This window comes from Schistocerca piceifrons, chromosome X, assembly GCF_021461385.2.
Source record: "Schistocerca piceifrons isolate TAMUIC-IGC-003096 chromosome X, iqSchPice1.1, whole genome shotgun sequence".
Classification (NCBI taxonomy): Eukaryota; Metazoa; Arthropoda; class Insecta; order Orthoptera; family Acrididae; genus Schistocerca; species Schistocerca piceifrons.
The window spans coordinates 423,534,197-423,556,178 of NC_060149.1; positions in this window are offsets into that span (position 1 = coordinate 423,534,197).

Sequence of the window (21,982 nt, forward strand, 5' to 3'; positions counted from 1 at the left end):
ACACGTGTCAGCCGAATGCATTATGCGTAAGTCGCTCAATACCAGCGCATTTGATTACCGTGACACCGTGTTCGCCGGAAGTATGGGACACTCCATCTCCGCCGTCCTGCAGGAATTGGATGTCCCACGTGGCACCGCGTCAAAGGTATAGTTTGAATTAGAGTTCAGAAACGGAGCGAGTAGTAGTTCAATGTTCGGGTTGCGTACTTCACAAATCTGTACTAATGGGCTGCCTTCGTCCCCACTATAGTTCCGTCAAACATGAGTCCGAGAACTGTGGCGCTGCGGTCGCTTCGTACTCTCGTTCTCTGTTACTGAATCGTGCAGGAGCGTAAAACTAGTCGTGACTTACTGTGAGAATTGAAGCTGTAAAGTGGCACTGACGAGGCGAAATGACCGGTTGTCGAGATCAGATGGCCCTTAACGAAGCTGTGTTTTGTGTGACTGTGGAGGATGTAAGACGAAAATTAATTGATGCGAAGTACACAACTGCAGTCGTGTTCCAGTACAGAAGGACTGATTCTGGAATGAGTTTCATGCTACAGTCCACGCTTCGTACGAAAAACATATAAATTTCGTTTAGTGCAAAGGCAATTGTTGTATTCTTGTTTATTCCATCTCCACGATGAGAAAACGTACGTGCTACGTCAAACGAAGATTGAGGACAAAGCAACGTCACTCTTATATCTCTGCAACAAAAAAGCACACCATTTCTGTATTCATTTGCTCGTGTAATCTTGCGTTTATGGGCTAACCACGAGTGGTGTAGCTTGCCAATCATTTCTGTAATTTATTTTAATTATTTATCACCATTCAGAGAATGCACTTCATCCTCACGCCATGTTCCCTGGTACTGTGCCTACAGACTCGATAACGCATCAAAAGTGTGTGTATGTCAACGTAATTGTTACACACTCTCTGAATAGATGTTAAATATTGAAATAAATCGTTAAATATTGCTATAAGGCTGCGAAAAAGTTTCATCTATATAAATGTATGTACAAACAGATCAACATTCACTGCCAGTCGATCAGTCGTTATGTTGGTATATAACTTGCTTCCGTCATTTAGGAAGGGCGAACATTTTGTGACATCTCATCTTGCACATGAGAACGATTATAAAGCCGAAATCGCCGGCCGGAGAGGCCGAGCGGTTCTAGGCGCTTGAGTCTGGAACCGCGCGACCGTTAGGTTTAAGTAGTTCTAAGTTTTAGAGGACTGATGAGTTCCGCTGTTAAGTCCCATAGTGCTCAGAGCCATTTGAACCAACCAAAGCCGAAATCATGCCCGAGCGAGGTGGCGCAGTCGTTAACACGTTGGTGACGCATTCGGGGGGACGACGGTTCAAACCCGCATCCGACCATCCCGCTTTAAATTTTCCGTGATTTCCCTCAATCGCTTCAGGCAAATACCGACATGGTTCCTTTGAAAGGGCACGGCCGATTTCCTTCCCCATCCTTTCCTAATTCGATGGGACCGATGACCTCCCTGTTTGGTCCCCTCCCCCAAACCAACCAAACAGCCAACCGAAAACATGATTGTGTGAAGTAAGTGAATAGTAGTTAACAATTTACTGGCATAAATTTCTTTCAAAACGGTTGCGTATGTAGAGGAAATGCCGCGAGTCCACCGTTATACCTGGACTCGTGTATTCACTTTACTTCCTGCCGGTTCGAGTCCACTTGTAGTAAATAACAGGCTCAGGTGACGAGTGGGCTGTGGTAGAGGCTCACGAGTCGAGTCTGCGGGCACACGGAGACGGCGATGTCGGAGATGACATCACAGGACTCGCTGTCGAGTTTAAAGCGAGTTTATGGTGCTCATTTCTGATCTCTAGCGTGAATATCACGATTCGGGGGAAACAGTAAGCAACAGAAGAAAATCTCGGTGGCAACAACGTGATGACAGCCGCGCGGGATTAGCCGAGCGGACTAAGGCGGTGCAGTCATGGACTGTGCCGCTGATCCCGGCGGAGGTTCGAGTCCGCCTCTCGGGCATGGGTGTGTGTGTTTGTCCTTAGGATAATTTAGGTTAAGTATTGTGTAGGCTTAGGGACTGATGACCTTAGCAGTTAAGTACCATAAGATTTCACACCCATTTGAACATTTTTTGAACAACGTGATGACAACAGGGATCACAGTCGGCTATCGTAGAATGTGACAGTAGACACACAAATTACAGGGAAAAAAGGAAAAAAAATCACTCGGCGATTCCGTGCTGGGCAACAATAATTGTGACCAGTCATACCGACACGAACAAGCTCCTCCCCACGTAATAAAGTAGGTACCCTCAGACACGTGGACCTCTACTTACGGGATGTCACAGGGTAAGGAGATATTAGCACAGATGAAGAGACGCCCGAAAAGTGTATAAATGTCTGCGGTATAAGACGGTATACGCCTATGGCGGCATACGAGCACTTCGAATGTCACATGAGGCTTGCATTCGGCTTGCCAACAGGTACCATTGAGGCAAATGATGGAGATATTGTCGTGCGAACGATGTTTACACGAGATAAAATGTGGCCTCTGGCGGTGTGTCACTGGCGGGTGACACAGGCACCTACCGTTCGGTCATTTTCATCAGTCTGTTCTCCTACACCAGCCTTAAGATGACAAGGAGATGCATCACTCTCAAGCTTCTGAATTGTGTTATAAGTTTTTGAGGAAGTCTCTATGGGCGTGCGGGTACTTATGTGGTCTTATCCGCACCACAGGCCACTTGATCTCAGTCCTATTGAGCATTTCTGAAACGCCATCTAGCCAGACACGAGAGCTTTCATCCCTGTCCAGACCAACCTTTGTGTTGTGTGCGCCAGTTAACCTGTCACCGATTATGATGGCTCCCTAATGCTTTTGGTGTCTCGTGAAATCCATGGCACAACGTTTCTCTACCGTAATCATTGCAATATGGAGCACAATACGCTACTTGATAGCTTTCTCTAATTAAATTACTCATTAGTGAATAACTAATAATATACGCTGCCTCACAAAGACAGTGACGCACCAGGAGACATGCTCGGATATCAATGTAACTTTGCACACGTACACATATCGGCAAGGTATGTTGCAATTCTCTGACAGGTGGAATCGCCACCAGAGTGCATTAGTGTTGTTTGTGTTTAGTGTTGTTACCACGTCTGGTGGGGTATATAAATGACGTGAACAACGACAGATGTCGAGTAATGACTGAAAGGCACGGAGACCCCGCGTACTCGTGTGAGACAGCGTTGTCAGCACGTGACAGCACTTGACTTTGGTCTCATCGTGGGTCTCCATCCGACCGGCTGGTCAAATCGTGCAGTGTCCAGTTTTATGAGGTTTCGGATGTGACAATGGCCCGATGTTGGACGGCATGTGGACGTGAAGGCAGGCACACTCATCGTCGAAGTTCCGCTCGACCATGTGTGCCCACTAGAAGAGAGGATCGCCTTATTACGCACCAAGCAAATTGCACCCCTTTCATATTGTGCCTGCCATCCGAGAACAAGCAACGGACTCCCTGCAACATTCTGTGTGATCCCGCATCGTCAGTCAGAGGCTAGAAGAAGTCGAAATAGGGCATTACCGTCCCATGAGTAAGCTACTGTTCACACAATACTAACGGCTCCGTTTGGAGTCGTGCCATGGCCGGGAAGCATGAACAGACATTGGTACATCCCAGATATTCTGCGTCTTCATGGTCACATCTCACGCGACAGTATCGTGGTGCCGTTTATCAATAGGACAGAGCTCGCCCATATAAGCCACGTGTCTATCTGTCTCTGTATGTGTGATGTTAAGGTACTCCTGTGGCCAGCAAGATCGCCAATTGCGTCTCCGACAGAGCATGTTTGGCACCAGCTTGGACATCAACTCCGTCCCAGTGCCAGTATCCAGGATATCAAAGATCTGTTACAACATTTGTCGGCCAGCTTGCCCCAGGAGAGGATACAACGGTTTTATGACACCCTTCCCAACCGATCAGTGCATTCATCCAGGCTAGAGTCGGTGCAACGTCATACTGCTAAGTGGGCTCATAGCGCCAAGTTTGTTGTAAATATAACTCGATTTTGTAATCACTGAAATAACATTACATACCTTCTCAACCTGTAACGTTTTCCTCCTCTCATTATCGGCGCTTCATTTTTTTTGTCAGTAAGTGTACACTGAAATTGGTTTTCAAGTCATTTGAAAAGAAAGTGAACAAATTTCACATATGCATACCAAAAATATGAGTCTTTTGTATTTGGGGTGAAATGCGTTACCCAAATCGGATTTTGGACGACAAAGATGAACTAAGGAATGAAGTTTAATTTTTAACACACAGTCAACCTCGAGGTCGTCAGAGATGGAGGAAAATCTTGGATCTCACAAACCGAGTGGGGTATATGCGCGAGGTAATGTTGAAGGAGCTATCTCAGCATTTCCATGACGGCAATTATTTCGTGGAGAAACTGTTTTATGATGAGGAGGGCTATTTAAAACAATCTCCTCCCGAATACGTGCCTAGTGTCTTAACCACTGCGCTACCCACAGGGTGACAGTTATTGAACTACATGGAAAAAACTTAAACATGGGAAAAACGTAAACTACGGTGTGCACACACTTTATTCAAAATGTAAACGTCACTACAGATATTCGAATTTAGGTTGTGACGTGTTCGATATGCCTGCCATCGTTTGAGATGACGTGGCCCAGAGGAATAGCGAAATTCTGCATGACCTGCTGAAGTGTCCGAATTTCGATGCTGTCGATGACCTCCTGAATGGCTGTTTTCAGCTGAGCAATCGTTTTGGGGTTATTACTGTACACCTTGTCTTTAACATAGCCCCACAAAAAGGAGTCGCATGTGTTCAGATTCGGAGAATATGGCCGTCAATCGAGGCACATGCAGTGGCCCCTGGGTACTCCAGAGCCAGAATGCGGTTCCGAAAGTTCTCCTCCAACACATCAAATCCTCTCCTCCTCCGGTGGGGGTCGAGCTCCGTCTTGCATGAACCACATCTCGTCGAAATTGGGGTCACTTAGGATAATGGGGATGAAATCATCTTCCATAACCTTCACGTACCGTTCGGTAGTCATCGTGCCATCAAGGAATATCGCACCAATTATTCCGTGACTGGACATTGCACACCACACAGTCATCTGTTGAGGGTGAAGAGACTTCTAGATCGTGAAACCCGGTTCCTCAGTACCCCATATGCGCCAATTTTTTTTTATTGACGAACCCATCCAAACGAAGGTGGACTTCGTCGAAAAACCAAACCATACGTGCGCATACTAATTCCCATCACTCCCCACAGCCAACCATGCAGTTTGAACGTCTTAATGCAAACCGTTGAGAAGTTATGACGATTTTACTTCAAATAGTTCAATAACGGTTACCCAGTACCTTCATCTTAAATCTGGTGTCTTCATATTGCCCATCTTTTATTGAGAGCCCTGAGTGATTACATTATCCTTATGAAACCAATTCATGTACTTTACTGTGCAAAAATTGCTCATAGAGAAATAACCAGTTAGCTAATGTATTAAAAAAATGGTTCAAATGGCTCTGAGCACTATGGGACTTAACTTCTGAGGTCATCAGCCCCTAGAACTTAGAACTACTTAAACCTACCTAACCTAAGGACATCACACACATCCATGTCCGAGGCAGGATTCGAACCTGCGACCGTAGCGGTCGCGCGGTTCCAGACTGTAGCGTCTAGAACCGTTCGGCCACCCCGGCAGGCTAATGTATCACACTGAAAACAATCAATACCACAAGTTCCGTCTCAATGACGCTACTTACCGTGCTACTACACTACTTGTATTTAAACACGCAGGGAAACTCCTCATGTTGATTGCCATGTTTCTTACATCCTGGTTAAACCATTGTTGTTTTACTTCCTCTGTTCATCTACAGTCATTTCTTTTGGCGTTCGATACTACGCGAGGTGGGTTGTTACAGCGGTTAACTGCACGTCACATATGAAGGGCTTATTTCAATAGTGGTACAAGTCCAGTTTTGTTCATTCTGAGATACAGAGTCCTAAAGTTAAATGAGCGCTGAAAAATCTGCAGTTGAGATACCAGAAATATTCAAGTATATATAATGGAATATTTCTGGTATCTCAACTGCAGCGCTGAAAAATCTGCAGTTGAGATACCAGAAATATTCAAGTATATATAATGGAATATTTCTGGTATCTCAACTGCAGATTTTTCAGCGCTCAAGGGGCTCCGGAAAGGCTCAAAATCATGAAAAGTTCAATTTTTACTTTTTTGCGTTTTCTGAATCTGCAGACTATTACCTTTTAATAGATATATAATTTCTTCAATTCCGAAGACTACAACTATTTTTAAATTTTTTTTTGAAATGTGTTCTACATGGGGGTGACCCACTGTGGCGCTGTGCGATATGTTAATTACCTTGGTGACGGTATTCTAAAAGTTTCAAACATGTTCAAGGACTGAAGCCCTATGCTGATGATGTTGTAGTGCAGAAATTTGAGTGTATTGGACACGTACAGAAGCGAATGGGAACAAGACTTGAGCGACTGAAAGCTTCGTACAAAAAACAAAAACTCAGTGATGGTAAAGGGTTGGATGGGAAGGGAAGGTTAACTGACAGTGTAATTGACAAAATACAGAACTATTATGGAATGGCTATTAGGCAAAATACACAAAGCGTCGACGAAATGAAGAAGGCTGTTTGGGCTCTTTTTTTTTTCATACTTCTTCAACCGATGAAAATCCCCAACATAGCTTGTGTCCCAAAGAAGAAGACAGTTGGTGTAAATATAACAAAGGATTGCTAACTGGTGAAGTGTACACTCATAAGCATAGTCTGCCTCATGCAATAATGGAGGTGATAAAACCTATTTTCAGAGACTTAGCAGCACCTGAACTGTTGAAAAAGTGTATTAACGGAAAAACTCAAAACCCCAATGAAAGTGTAAATAGTGTTATATGGTCGAGAATCCCCAAGACTGTATTTGTTGGAATAGAAACACTTCACTTTGGTGTGTATGATGCTGTTGCAACTTTCAATGATGGCAACATTGTAAGGTGCAAGGTATTTAGAAATATGGGAATGAAGATAGGTTCTAACATGGTACGAGCGATGCTTGCTTTAGACAAGGAACGCCTTCGGGCTGCAGACAGGGCTGTAAAGAGTCTAGAAATACAAGCAAGAGTAAACAGGAGGAGGAACAAGAGGAAGCTGGAGGAGGAGTTTGCAGAGGATGAAGATAATCCATCCTATGGACCTGGAATGCACTAAAAAGTTAATCCAATTTTCTCATACTAATTACATGTTTTATAAGGATCTTCCAAACATATTTGTTTCAAACTTTCAGTAAATGTTACACAGTACCTTCTGCATAATTTAACACAGCCTTTTTCCAAAAAACTGTATATTTTTGAATATATAAATAAAAAATTGCAAAATGTTGTGAATTTTCGTTACAATTGAAAAAAAATCATCTTTAATAACCGATCTAAAATTTTGTAAAATCCCTGTGTTAAGTTGTAGCCCATATTCCAATAAATAATCTGTAAAAATTTCAACTTCCTACCTTAAATACTTTGTGAGGAAAGATGTAATTTATAAGCGTTATTTTAACATTGCAAGTATAGGGCGTTCCGGAGCCCCTTAACTTTAGGACTCTGTATCTCATAATGAACAAAACTGGACTTGTACCACTATTGAAATAAGCCCTTCATATGTCATACTGCACTCACGTCTGGAGGTAGGGCACAGTACTTAAGTCTGTGAATATCACCGTACTGGGTGAAGATGTTCGAGTCTACATGCTTGTGGCAGTGCTGTACAGTTTGCTAAATTATCGTGTCCATGTATTGCGGACTCTCCTAATCGCCATCCACGTACAATACTCCAGAGTCGAGACTGCTCTCTCTAGTCCGCTGAAGTTCGAGCCGCAGCCAATTATTTCGCATCCTGTTGTAGGAAGAAATTTTCAGTGCAAGTATTTGCCCTGCTAATAATTGAGAGTTGTTGGCTTAAAGTTCATTACTGTGAAATATAGTGTACTGTTTCAGGTTATACACCTAACCACTCCGCTGATATCTTGAAGTGACGGCTTGTGGCACTTTTATTATATAAGATTATACTACAAATATTTTTATTAAATAGATCCGTAATGGGGAGATCCTCAAGGATGCAGAACATGATATAAAACAGGAATACGTTATACATATTTACAAAAATAAGAGATATGTCAATTTTTCTTCCACAGATCCTAAGTGAAATGATCCTCATAGATGTGGAATAAGCCAAAAATATTAAGTAAGTACATTTTTATTTAAGAGGTAACAGCAAATTTATCACTATATACATATGGGTGTGTGTGTGTGTGTGTGTATGTATCCGCAGCTAATTATTTCGCATCCTGGTGTAGGAAGAAATCAGCATGACAAATACTTGCGCTGAAAATTTCATCCTACAACAGGATGCGAAATAATTAGCTGCGGATACATACACACTGACACACACACACACACACACACACACACACACACACACACACATATATATATCAATTCACGTGATTGTTACATAAAATCAGACTTCTGCACATTTACAGTGCAATAATCCCATGAATCTAAATAGTGTTGTAAACTGATTATCGCTTTGATGATGCGTGAATACAACAACCTAAGAATTATCACATGCACCTCAATGCGTTACACACATACACACACACACACACATATATATATATATATATATATATATATATATATATATATATATATATATATGTGTGTGTGTGTGTGTGGGTGTGTGTGTGTGTGTGTGTGTGTGTGTGTGTGTGTGTGTGTGTGTAACGCATTGAGGTGCATATGATAATTCTTAGGTTGTTGTATTCACGCATCATCAAAGCGATAATCAGTTTACAACACTATTTAGATTCATGGGATTATTGCAGTGTAAATGTGCAGAAGTCTGATTTTATGTAACAATCACGTGAATTGATATTATGAGCAATATATAAACCTTAGTCAGTTGAGTAGGAGTGTTTCCCACCAACAGGTCCTTCACGCTACTCTTAAAGTGGATTTCATTAGTAGTTCAGTTTTTGTGGCTGCTGGCAACTTGTTGAAAATGTGAGTTTATGAATAATAAACAACTTTCTGGACTAAAGTGCGTAACTTTAAATGAAAGGAAATGTAAAGATTATTCCTATTTGTAGCATTCATTCCATGAACTCAGCTGCTGGTTTGGAAGAGTAGTATAGTGTTATGACAAATTTAATTAAGGAATAAATACATTGGGAAATATTATCCTCAGTTTTTTGAACAAGCCTCCGCAGGACGTTCTTGAAATTACACCACAAATAAATAGAATTATATGACTTTGGAATCGGGAAGGATTAGTTGAGTGACCCCAAAAAATGATTCTTTAAGACATTACGGAATAAAAGTATACTACTTTCTTGTTATTTTTATAAAACCTATGTCTGACAACATTCATAATGCAATTAAAAATTTGTTTAGGTGCTTTAGCAGTTCCGCGGTATGCTCCTGCCATTTGAATTTATCATCAAGTTGTAATCCTACGAATTTAACACTGTGATCCTCTTCCATTTGGGTGTCTTCATATTTTAGACATACACAGGAGGGCAATCTCGTTCTTGTTCTTAACTGCAAATAGCATGTTTTTCAAAGTTTAGTGACAAAGCATTCATTAGTCAGTCTTTGTAATACTATATTTGATTTGCCATTTATTACAATGTTGATTTCACGTGCAAACAAGACCATCTAGACATCTGGTAAAATTACCGATGAAAGTTCACGATACATACGATAAAAAGTAATGGCTTGAAAATGGAGACATGTGGGACATCACGTGTAATTAGTTCCCAGTTGGATGATGACTCACAGCTTGATCAGTGTGAAACAGGACTCTTTCCTACTGACACCACTTGTTCCCATCTGAGAGATACGATTTCAAAAATGTTGCTACAATTTCTAATACATCGTAATATTAGTTAAAGGATATTATAATTTTTTCACAGAATATATCATTAGCCTGTAATTTATTGTCTAATGAATTAAGTACATTCTAGTTGTATGTGTAATTAGCCTGATCAGTATAGGAGCGTTTTAGAAATCCAGACTGTGACTTTGACAATATAATATTTGTAGTCAGCAGGTTAGGAAACCATTTGTATAATACCTTTTATAAATTTATTTCAAGGATGCTGCTAAAAGTGAAATTGGACCGCTGATTGACGGTATTTCACTATTTCCTTTATAATACAGAGACTTAACTTTAGAATATTTCAGCTGTTCGAGTGATAAATCACTGCTTAGACAAATAACTTACCATGTTAGGAGGAGGAGGAGGTTAGCGTTTAACTTCCCGTCGACAACGAGGTCGTTAGAGAGGGAGCGCCACCCCGAATTAGGGAAGGATGGGGAAGGAAATCGGCGGTGCTCTTTCAAAGGAACCATCACGGCATTTACCTGAAGAGATTTAGGGAAATCACAGAAAACCTGAATCAGGATGGCCGGACGCGTGTTTGAACCGTCGTTCCCCCAAATGCCGCTCCAGTGTGTTAACCACTGCGTCACCTCGCTCGGTTGATCTCAGAAGAACACTCTTTAATTAACTATCCCGATATTTTAATATGAATACTAGTTTTTTGTTTTTATTTTAAAGATTTTATGTTTGACATTACTTCTCCTGGTGGAATAAGAACCCTATTCATGTTATTGAAGTTAATTGTAATGGCTGGCTCAAAAAATGTTTCATATGGCTCTGAGCGCTATGGGACTTAACATCTGTGGTCATCAGTCCCCTAGAACTTAGAACTACTTAAACCTAACTATCCTAAGGACATCACACACATCCATGCCCGAGGCAGGATTCGAACCTGCGACCGTAGCAGTCGCGCGGTTCCTGACTGAGCGCCTAGAACCGCTAGACCACCGCGGCCGGCTAATGGCTGGCCTAATACGTACTGTCGCTGTTGTTGCTACTCGAGAGACATGAGCTAAGTGATGGCACCGACTTTAACCGTCTCCCTACTATTCATTCCTTAGTCTTCCGTTAAGACATATATCGGTTCTAGGCGCTACAGTCTGGAACCGCGCGACCGCTACGGTCGCAGGTTAGAATCCTGCCTCGGTCATGGATGTGTGTGATGTCCTTAGGTTAGTTAGTTTTAAGTAGTTCTAAGTTCTAGGGGACTGATGACCACAGATGTTAAGTCCCATAGTGCTCAGAGCCATTTGAACCATTTTTGAAGACATAGACTGAACACTACACAGTTGTACCAAAGTGCTCATCATAGCTGTCCACACTATAGAGATGCACTCTTCAAACTTAATAAAGGTCTGGAGGAGGAAAACGGCAAACCGCCTTCAACAGAAGCTATACGAGGGGAGGAATGAGGGTTTCTTGCATTGTTCCCTTCGCTCGTTATCTGTATTTGGAACTAATATAAAAGTGAAAAATCGACAACAGCTTCACCTTCTTGCTTTTACTGGGATGTACATCTACATCTACGTGATCACTCTGCTATTCACAATACAGTGCTTGGCAGAGGGTTCAATGAACCACCTTCAAGCTGTCTCTCTACCGTTCCACTCTCGAACGGCACGAGGGAAAAACGAGCACTTAAATTTTTCTGTGCGAGCCCTGATTTCTCTTATTTTATCGTGATGATCATTTCTCCCTATGTAGATGGGTACCAACAGAACGTTTTCGCAATCGGAGAAGAAACTGCTTGTTGAAATTTCATGAGAAGATACCGTCGCAACGAAAAACGACTTTGTTTTAATGAATGCCACTCCAATACACGTATCATATCTGTGACACTATCTCCCCTATTTCGCTATAATACAAAACAAGCTGCCCTACTTTGTACTTTTTCGATGTCATCCGTCAGTCCCACCTGATGCGGATCCCACACCGCACTGCAAACTCCAGAATAGAGCGGACAAGCGTGGTGTAAGCAGTCTCTTTAGTAGAACTGTTGCACCTTCTAAGTGTTCTGCCAATGAATCGCAGTCTTTGGCTTGCTATACCCGCAATATTATCTATGTGATCGTTCCAATTTATGTTATTTGTAATTGTAATCCCTAAGTATTTAGTTGAATTTACAGCCCTCAGATTTGTGTGACTTATCGTGTAATTGAAATTTAGCTGATTTATTTTAGTACTCATGTGAATAACTTCACACTTTTCCTTATTCAGGGTCAATTGCCACTTTTCGCACCTTACATATATCTTATCTAAATCATTTTGCAGGTCGTTTTGATCATCTGATGACTTTGAAAGACGGTAAATGACAGCATCATCTGCAAACAATCTAATACGGCTACTCAGATTGTCTCCTATGCCGTTAATATAGATCAGGAAGAATAGAGGGCCTATAACACATCCTTGGGGAACGTCGGATATGACTTATGTTTTACTCGATGACTTTCCGTCTATTACTATGAACTGTGACCTTTCTGACAGGAAATCACGAATCCAGTCGCACAACTGAGGCGATACTCCGTAGGCACGCAGTCTGGTTAGAAGACGCTTGAGAGGAACGGCATCGAAAGTCTTCTGGAAATTTAAAAATATAGAATCAAATTGACATCCCCTGTCGATAGTACTTATTACTTCATGAGTATAAAGAGCTAGTTGTGTTTCACAAGAACGATATTTCTGAAACCGTGCTATGTGTCAATAAATAGTTTTCTTCGAGGTACTTCATAATGTTCGAATACAGTATATGTTCCAAAATCCTACTGAAAATCGACGTTAGTTATATAGGCCTGTAATTCAGCGTATTACTCCTACTTCCCTTTTTTGGTATTAGTGTGACTTGAGCAATTTTCCAGTCTTTAGGTACGGATCTTTCTGTGAGCTAGTGGTTGTATATACAGTAATTGCTAAATATGGAGCTATTTTATCAGCATACTCTGAGAGGAACCTGACTGGTATACAATCTGCCTTTATTAGGCGATTTAAGCTGCTTTGTTACACCGAAGATATCTACTGCAATGTTTCTCATCTTGGCAGTTGTTCTTGATTGGAAGTCAGGAATATTTACCTCGTCTTCTTTGGTGAAGGAGTTTCGTAATACCGTGGTTAATAGCTCTGCTTTAGTGGCACTGTCATCAGTGACTTCACCGTTGTTATCGCGCAGTGAAGGTATTGGTTGCGTCTTGCCACTAGTTCTCTGCACACATTGCTTGAATGCCCGTCAAATTGTGTTCTCAATGGAGATTACGGTATTATTTCAGGCTCTAATACAAGTAGTCACTTGGGAATATGTTCCTGTAAAAACGATCCGGGGCACCTCATGTTCTATTGGACATATTTCCTGTAAACGACTTCTTACATATCGCAGCACATCTCGTTGTCTCCAGGAGTGCGTTTTGCAGTTTTATTGCAGTCTCCCTGAGTTCCTAAACGACAGTAAAAAATTGGAAATTTGTGGTAAGGTCTTATGGGACCAAACTGCCGAGGTCATCGGTCCCTAAGCTTACGCACTACTTAATCTAACTTAAACTAACTTACGCTAAGGACAACACATACACCCATGCCCGCGGGAGGACTCCAACCTCCGACGGGGAGTGCCGCGTAAACGATAATACTCGTAGGTATCTGCTGAACACTTTTTTTGCTGACCTTAGGCGACCATTCGCTGTCTTCAAAAATTCATACACCACTATAACATTTACATCTTCTAAGTCCAATTGTTTTACGTCAACGCGAAGGGAAACACCTCTCACGAGGTACTGTCTCCCTTTCAGATTAATGATAATAGATCATGACCAGTACAGAGTAAAAGTACTGATTGACACTGTTCACAAACACAAATGTTGCTTACCCCATTGGAATGCTGTTGTATTATTGAAGTAAGGGATAGCGGAATTGAAAGTCAACTAAAATATCTCAGCAGAGGAAATGTATCAGGACCTGATAAGGTACATGTACGATCTCATACAGATCATGGAGAGAACTTGCTGTCCTTCTAACAGCAGTTTAAAAACGGTTATTGGACCAAAGAAGGGTTCCAAGGTATTTGAAAAATGTGCTGATAATTCCGGTTTAAAGGGAAGAATAATTGTAGCCTACTCATACGTAGCATAGTTATAGCGCTATTCTGCGCCGAGATTCCGGCGCGTTAATTTCCTTGTAATCATGGATCGTTGTTTGCTCCGATTTGCGTATCGTTCTCAGTGGTTATCCCACCAATGACACCATTACCTCATCCGTTGCAGGTGCTTCTGGTACCGTACAGAAGCGGACATTGGAGCATGAGGAACAACAGAAGAGCGAGAAACGAGCAGTGGAACAGCACAACAACCAACCAAGGGAAGTAGCCAGCTTATCGCAGCAGTGCGTAGATAAAGCTTTGCCATTAGAGATCCCCGCAGCTGAGAACCCATCCCTGAATGTGCATTTGCCAAGCTATTCTAGTGTTGCACCATCTCGTGGGACAAACAATACTGTTCCCTCGGTCGTTCAGCTTATGCAGTGAATAAAAGTAATCGTTATCGAGACAATGATATCGGTCCTTTCTGTACATATGTGGAGGGACTTGCAGGAAACGTTGGTAGGCTGCATCCGATGGCAATTGGAAACCTTTTGCGCACAAGGAATTCCCAGTGTAGGCAAGACATAATAAATATCTTATCAATAGGACGGAACACAATCGAAATTGAACTTAACTCTCCCAGAGCAGCCACCTTACTGGTAGAGTACTCGGTACTTTCTGCTCACGAACTGGAGGTCTACATACCAAGTCACGTTATGATGAGCCAGAGCGGAATCAGAATTGTTGACACCAGCTTAAATAAGGAAGAACTCCCGCATGCGATAGTTTCACTCTTAGATCGTCTTGCACGTCAGGTGCATGTCATAAAAGGAGGTGAAGGACGGCATTACCACTACCGCAGCATTTGGAAAGTGTGTGGTTCAGTTTGCTTCGCAAATACTGCCAGACTTTGTTTCACTTTATCAGATGCATTGTCTGGCGGATATATACGTCCCTTCTGTGCGGCAATGTTTCAGCTGTCTGAGATTTAATCATGTGAGTAGCCAGTGCCGCTCTGCTGTAAGATGCACCAAATTTGACGGAAACCGTGCGCGAGCCCACTGCCCGTCCACTCAGCTCCCATGTGTACATTGCAACCAGGAGCACGAGGCGGTAAACTGGGAGTACCAAGAGTGCGCCCGCCATAGGTACGTTAATGAAGTCGCTACTAGGCAAGGCGTCACTTTGGTGGAAGCCGAGACGGCTGTCTCACATAGGCCGTATGCTGAAGCAGTGCAGCCTCCTCCATCTCTGCGTGATGAACGAGCCTTCCCAGCCCTGCAGACTCAACCGCACAGATATGCAGTCACAAAGCAGCGACGCCAGATCGCCCGCACGGCGCCCGCGCTCATATGGATGCTTCCTCCATCTCTGCATACGAACGACCTGCCACTGGGACCGATCTGAAGCAATCCGTACCCATCGCAACACTTCGCCGCCATGTCGCTGAACAAGTCTTTAACGGAAGTTCTACTCCGGAGATGGAAAAATGCAGACCGTTCGTTCTGGCGTCATTCACATTTTAAGACAAACGTTTTCATCTTATCGTGCGGGTCATTTACGAAATCCAAACAGCACCACAAAGACCAGACAATTCCACAGCGATACGCCAGATGTTACTGGAAACTCTGATTTAGCAAAATTGCCATTAAAATTCTACAACGATATGTCGGACCGGTCCTTTCCAACAGAGAAACCCTGCAAAGAGAATTACTTTCACAAGACATACACATTGCTGCTGTCTCAAACTCCGTTTTAACCACATTCATTGCTCTCGCTCCCTGCCTTCCACATTTTTCGGGAAGACAGACATGATAGAAAAGGCAGATTTGCACTGTTTGTTCGATCCTCAGTTCCTGCTTCTGCTAGATACGTGACCACACACATACATTAGAGGCTTTCAAGCGGTAGTGGTGCGCACTCGTAAAAAGACTTTAGACCTCTCCATAGTGGAACTATACTGTTCTCCAGGAATCAAAATCTAAACTGATGAGTGGTATACATAGGTTATTCAGCTCAATCGTATTTTCTTTTTTGTGGAGACTTCAATACGCACCATACGTCCTGGGGATGCGAGATGAACGATCGATATGGAGCAGCTGTTCTGGACGTCATAGATGAATTAAAATTATTTATTGTGAACAACCGTAGCCCAACTCTCATCCTGGGGCCTGGAAGACGCTCGTCTGTAATAGACATCATCCTGTGTTCTTCGAATATCTACCGAGAATTTAAGAGGGAGGTGTGCCCTACCCGCTGGGATCTGATCAGTTTGCTATTCGAATAACTACGATAAATGAGAGTGATCCAGGTTCATAGATGTAGTCATCAAAATGAAACATGCGCAAAGCAAACTGAGATGCGTATAAAATATATATAAAGGAAGACCTTGAAGGTTTATTGCAAAGGCCCGCAGACGAACGTTACAATGTGTTCATTTCCTAATAAATGAGGTGGCCGTATTTTCCAAATGTCAAGTCAAACCGATCCGGAGGCCGAAAGATTTTTCAGTTCAATGGTGGAATCAGGATTTCTCAAGACAAGTTGCTAAGCGAAAGCTCGTTTAGAGCACCTGTAAACGAGAACGATCCTGGACGAATTTTCTCAAACACAAATATGTGTCCGCCGATACCAAACTGTTTCTGAAGCAGCGAAAAAATCTATCCCAGAAATGTTCTACAGGGTTCATGTCTGGAAAACATGCTGGCCACTCCAGTCGAGCGATGTCGTTATCCCGAAGCAAGACATTCACAATATATGCACGACGGAAGCGCGAATTGTTGTCCATGAAGACGAATGTCTCGCCAATATGCTTCCGATATGGTTGCACGATCGGTCGGAGAATGGCATTCACGTATCGTACAGCAGTTACGGCGCCTTCCATGACCACCAGCGGCGTACGTCGGTCCCACATAATGCCACCCCAAAACAGTAGGGAACCTCCACCTTGCTGCATTCGCTGGACAGTGTGTCTAAGACGTTCAGCCTGACCGGGTTGCCTCTAGACACGTCCCCTACGATTGTCTGGTTGAAGTCATATGCGACACTCATCGGTGAAGAGAACGTGATTCCAATCCTGATCGGTCCATTCGGCATGTTGTTGGGCCCATCTGTACCACGCTGTATGGTGTAGTGGTCGCAAAGATGGACCTCGCTATGGACGTCGGGAGTGAAGTCGCGCATCATGCAGGCTGTTGCGCACATTTGAGTCGTAACACGCCTTCCTATGGCAGCACGAAAAGCATTGTTCAACATGGTGGCGTTGCTGTCAGGTTTCCTCCGAGCCATAATCCGTAGGTAGCGGTCATCCACGGCAGTAGTAGCCCTTGGGTGGCCTGAGCGAGGTATGTCATCGAGAGTTCTTGTCTGTCTGTATCTCCTCCATGTCCGAACAACATCGCTTTGGTTCACACCGAGTCGCCTGGACACTTCCCTTGTTGATAGCCCCTCCAGGCACAAAATAACAATGCGGACGCGATCGATCAGCGGTATTGACCGTCTAGGCATGGTTGAACTACAGACAGCACGAGCCGTGTACCTCCTTCCTGGTGGAATGACTGAAATTGATCGGCTGTCGGACCCCCTCTGTCGAATAGGCGCCGCTCATGCATGGTTGTTTACATCTTTGGGCGGGATTAGTGACATCTCTGAACTGTCAAAGGGACTGTGTTTGAGATGCAATATCCACAGTCAAAGTATATTCAGAAGTTCTGTGAACAGGGATGACGCAAAACTTTTTTGGTTGTATGTATAAACCTGCTACTTTGGCCGTGCCCACCGAGCTAACCCCAGTGGGCTGGCCCTAAGAACTTAGAATACTAAGAACTGTGGAATACTAACTACTGGGTTCAAAATTTATTTCTACCGAGCTACTCTATTACTGTCTTAAAAACTACGTCGATGAGACACGCACCTCCCTCCTACTACATGACGTGGTGAATACCGACCGTAAAGGCGGTTGGCCAGTCCACACCACGGCGGTACAGGACAAGTGCGTAGTTACTTCTTTTGACGACTTTCTACCTTCATTCATTATCCCTCAACTATTCCTTTAAGATCTTGGCGGATACTTCTTTAGCCAAGCTGTTGAGGATCTCTAAGGTATTCTGATGTCTCACTGGGTGATGAGTGTCATGAGCTAGTAACTGTCGTCTCAAGTCGGCTACCACATCATCGTGTATGGGCACTCATAGACCACGTGGTCAGTTGTGCCCTCCAAGGCTCCACAGTCACACAAAGGCGTCGCCCGCTTCCCAAACCGGCACAGGTATGTCCGATGGGGCCCATGTCCCGTGAGAAAGTGCAACAGATCTCTGAAAGGTTGAAAATAATTACGTTTCATCCATCTGCAATGCTTGGCAAAAACTGGTGTGTTCTGCACCCTGTCTCACCGGTCTCGCAGGTCTCTTGCCACAGTTCGCCCTTTTCCCCCCGTCCCCTCGCCGTCTGATCGAAATTTTGTCCCCTGCTTGAACCCCCATGATCTCATCTGTCTTTCAATTTTACCCCTCTTTACCAAGTACCAGGCTGCCTACTCTCGTATTTTGATGTCAAGTGGGCAAAGCCCGTTATGTCTAGGAAGGCCCCTCCCGGACTTGATCTGTATGCCCCGATTAACCGAAGCAGCATATTCCGTTGCACTCTTCGCACGGCCATGGTAGGCATGACCCTCGTGAGCCTGTGCACCCAAAGTGCGGAGCCGTAACCCACGATCGAAATAAGGATGCTGTTATGATATACACTACCGGCTATTAAAATTGCTACACCAAGAAGAAATGCAGATGATAAACAGGTATTCATTGGACAAATATATTATACTAGAACTCACATGTGATTATATTTTCACGCAATTTGGGTGCATAGATCCTGAGAAATCAGTAACCTGAACAACCACCTCTGGTTGTAATAACAGCCTTGATACGCCTGGGCATTGAGTCAAACAGAGCTTGGATGGCGTGTACAGGTACAGCTACCGATGCAGCTTCAACACGATACCACAGTTCATCAAGAGTAGTGACTGGCATATTGTGACGAGCCAGTTGCTCGGCTACCGTTGATCAGACGTTTTCAATTGGTGAGAGATCTGGAGAATGTGGTGGCCAGGGCAGCAGTCGAACAATTTCTGTGCCCAAAAAGGCCCGTACAGGACCTGCAACGTGTGGTCGTGCATTATCCTGCTGATTCGCAGGGATCGAATAAAGGGCAGAGCCACGGGTCGTAACACATCTGAAATGTAACGTCCACTGCTCAAAGTGCCGTCAATGCGAACAAGAGGTAACCGAGACGTGTAACCAATGGCACCTCATACGATCTCGCCGGGTGATACGCCAGTATGGCGATGACGTATACACGCTTCCAATGTGCGTTCACTGCGATGTCGCCAAACACGGATGCGACCATCATGATGCTGTAAACAGAACCTGGATTCATCCGAAAAAATGACGTTTTGCCATTCGTACACCCAGGTTCGTCATTGAGTACACCATCACAGACGCTCCTGTCTGTGATGCAGCGTCGAGGGTAACCGCAGCCATGGCCTCCGAGCTGATAGTCCATGCTGCTGCGAACGTCGTCGAACTGTTCGTGCAGATGGTTGTTGTCTTGCAAACGTCCCCATCTGTTGACTCTGGGATCGAGACGTGGCTGCACGATCCGTTACAGCCATGCGGATAAGATGCCTGTCATCTCGACTGCTGGTGATACGATGCCGTTGGGATACAGCACGGCGTCCGTATTAACCTCCTGAACCCACCGATTCCATATTCTGCTAACAGTCATTGGATCTCGACCAACGTGAGCAGCATTGTCGCGATACAATAAACCGCAATCGCGATAGGCTATAATCCGACCTTATCAAAGTCGGAAACGTGATGGTACGCATTTCTCCTCCTTACTCGAGGCATCAAATAACGTTTCACCAGGCAACGCTGGTCAACTGCTGTTTGTGTATGAGAAATCGGTTCGATACTTTCCTCATATCAGCACGTTGTAGGTGTCGCCACCGGCGCCAACCTTGTGTGAATGCTCTGAAAAGCTAATCATTTGCATATCACAGCATCTTCTTCCTGTCGGTTAAATTTCGCATCTGTGGCACGTCATCTTCGTGGTGTAGCAATTTTAATGGTCAGTAGTGTAGTTCAGTTAGTTCGCCAGGTGATGGAACCTTTTATGCCCAATTCCAATGAGATTGTTAAGTAGCTCCAGCGATTTCTGGTTCACGGTCTCGACGTGTGTGACGGAGTTTCATTTTTCGTCAACAATGACTCCCAGCTACCGGGCCTCACGGCGCCGAATAAGTGGCGAACCATCGTGTCTTACAGTTGGGTTTCTAACTAATTGTCCCTTTAATAACATATACGTAGAATTATATGGGGCGATCTTCATTCTAACTTTCGGGCACCACTCTGATAGCAGAGATATTGCACGCTGTATCTTAGGTTCTAGGTCCTCGCGGCTACGGCCACCTACCAGCAGGAGGTCACCTGCACAACATCACTGTCTTTTATACTGTTAAATGAATGTTCCATATTAATATCCCAAAAGAGTGACCCAAGGACAGAGCTCTGCGGTCACCCCATTATTATTCTTTTACTAACTCTCCCACTGGGGGACGATAGCCAGAACTCCGTTCCCTCACAATAACTCCTCAGACAGCCGTATAGCGGCCCTGGACACTCCTTCTTCCTCAAGCAGGAGAAGAGCGTAGGCCACCACAGTTGGTCAAAGATGCCACTGATATCCACCATGATGCCGACAATGTAGATGTGTGGAGTTGAGACCTCGGCAGCCAGATCAATAGCGTCGGACTCTGACCGCCGCGGCTGAAAGCCAAACTGCCTGTCGCTCATCCTTCACAGCACTCTGTGTGCTACCAGTCTGTCAGTTAACAACTTTTCAAAAAGTTTCCCAAGGATGTCTAGCAGGCGAATAGGCCTGCATGATTTTGTCATCGTGGGATCCTTGTCCAGACCTTTCTTTATGATTACTACATCGACCTTCTTCCAATTGGTAGGAAACGTCTTTAATCTAAGGGATTCATTGTACAGCCTCGTTAGAGGCGCCACGAGGTGAGGAACTGCACCACCTCCGCTACAATGCCGTCTGGCCCTGGGGATTTACCTCTCTTAAAATATTTTATTTGAGCAGCCACTTCCTGTTCCGAAAACGGGTATACTATGATATTATTTACATACCGTGCCTGATCTTCCTCTCTGATACGACGTTTCACATCTGTCTCTATTTCCGCATTATCGTCAAGCAACAAGGACCGGAGGAGAACCTCAGCAGTTTCCCGGCAAGACTCCATCATGCGGTACCTCTTCCTGACGGTCGACAGCACCGTAGCCGATCCGATTTTTTCTCTTATTAATTTGAATGGAACGCTCCAGGGGTCAACTGTCAGCTGGTCCAGGACATACCGCTCCCAGCTGCGGAGTCTAACAGCTTTTAGTGCCTTCTGAAAGAGTTCCTAGGCTTCCCAGTATTGCTGAAGCCGGTACTGTTTATCTTCCCACAGGACACTTCGATTGTAGTACCTCTTCGTCCTTCTGACAGACTGATTCATTTGTCCCAACTCGGCAGACCATGGTGACTAAGAGGCCGCTACGGCTCTACTCCTGGTTGACACGGCCGCTTTCCCTGCTGTGGTAAGCGTTCTAACCAGTTCTTCGGCGTGCCCCCTCTACGTTGTCGTCACCTTCTGGCAATGTCGGAATGTCACACACTGTAGCTAGACACCTCCAATCAGTTCGATTGTAACTGACTGAACTTCCCACCCTAGGTCCCAGTGGCACACTCTGACACTTAATGTAACTATTATTAAGTTGTGATCACTTGCAGTGGCGTTGTTGTACACTGCCCAACTCATAATATTGTCTGAAGCACCAGGTGACGCCAGTGTGACGTCTATGATAGTACCTTCAACCCTACCGCCATTGGAGGTGGCGG